The 1,446-nt window shown below is 47.6% G+C and overlaps 1 long non-coding RNA gene across 1 annotated transcript in view; it reads right to left on the bottom strand.

Annotated features, from left to right (window-relative positions):
• Positions 1–517: 517 nt before the first annotated feature.
• The window catches only part of LOC103680818, an 11,695-nt gene continuing 10,766 nt past the window's right edge, over positions 518–1,446 (bottom strand). Inside the window, exon 2 of the long non-coding RNA XR_005831809.1 lies at positions 518–1,324. This is a non-coding gene — a long non-coding RNA (uncharacterized LOC103680818). The remainder of the gene's footprint in view (positions 1,325–1,446) is intronic.

Raw genomic sequence — 1,446 nt, 5'->3', positions numbered from 1 at the left:
TAGGCAAGGCAGGAATGTTTTTAGTTCCCCAATGATTTTTTCTCCCCTTGTTCTATGCCTTCTCTTCCTGTATTCCAATAGATCATGGGAGAACTGATTTTAAGGTGCAGTGGATTATTATCCCTACTATTACTTATATTTAAAACATTATCTGATGAAATACGGAATCCAGCAGTAAAGATGTAGGAGGCATCGGTTGTGAGCGTTACAACCCGTGTGTGAACGTACTATGCACACTCTGTGAGCTCTCCGTGCCACCGCCAAATAAACATAGACCATGGTTTCAAGGGAGGTATGTCAAAGCCTCAAGCAGAGTTTGAAGGACTGATGAACTCTCTTGATCCAACATCCCAAGGACGCAGGGGTGGGGGAAGTGGCAGAAGCCTTGGGTTACTGAATAACCTGTAAGGTCGCCTGGGCCCAACTAGTTCCCCTGAGAATGTTGGCAAATGCAATGTAGATGGCCCCAGGCCGGCAACGACCTGCAAGCGATCCCAAACACACACACTCAAGGTCATTACGATGCAGCAGAAAGTGATTTTATTGCTGTGAACACAGTGCAACAAAGCTTGGCAGAAGTTCCAAGATTAACAATAGGGGGCCTGGGTCTTTCTTTGCCTCTTCCCTAGTGCCTTCCTTCAAAACGCCCAGAGCTCCAGAGCAGAAAAGAATCCTACTTGTTTTCATCCCCAACTCTGATCTCGCATCTTGGCCCTGTAATTCTCCCACTCCCCTCCTTCTTTCTTCTATGGGAACCATGGAAGTCAACAAAGGAGAAGAAAGGCAGAAGAGATCATGAGAGAGCCTGCAGCGAGTGAACCTTGGTCTTAACCTAAGTGTAAGGGAACCACAGGAATGGTTAAATCTAAGTGGACAGGAACCAGAGGATAGGGAGGGTCCCGTGGCTGAGGAGGGTCACAGGCAACAACGTAGAACCGGTGCTGGGGAGTGGTGCTGTAGCTGCAGTTGGGGAATCTCCCTCCAGTGAGATTGCAGTAGGTCATGCCGATAGGACTTGCACTCTGGTGACAGTTCGTCCGAGTACTATTCGTGCAGTTCATGCTGGGCAAAAGACAGGTAGCAGCCACATTGTTGAGAGAGTCATGCAGAAAGGTGTTTTGACCCTTACATCGCCGATTAAGAATGTTGACACGAGGCATTTCCCTGTTGCATTGGACAGGACCTGCTCTTAGATGCTTAATTATAAACGTTCGAAGAGTGGCGGAGGGTTGAGCGCAGTCACCCAATGGATGCACTGGCGCCCATGATCCCAGCAGCAACAGGAGGAGAGGAAAGGGTCCCAGAAGATCCAGCATCATGTCTTCTGTGCAGGAAGAGGGAAGAAAATGAGAGAAGGACAGTAGTAGAAGCCATAAGAGCAAAATTATTACCCACAACCATATAGACCTTTAGTGTGTCTTTTAAGATTTCATTGGTCCTTTTTTT

This window comes from Ursus maritimus, unplaced genomic scaffold, assembly GCF_017311325.1.
Source record: "Ursus maritimus isolate PB19 unplaced genomic scaffold, ASM1731132v1 scaffold_335, whole genome shotgun sequence".
NCBI lineage: Eukaryota > Metazoa > Chordata > Mammalia > Carnivora > Ursidae > Ursus > Ursus maritimus.
This window is presented reverse-complemented; position numbering and strand designations above follow the sequence as displayed.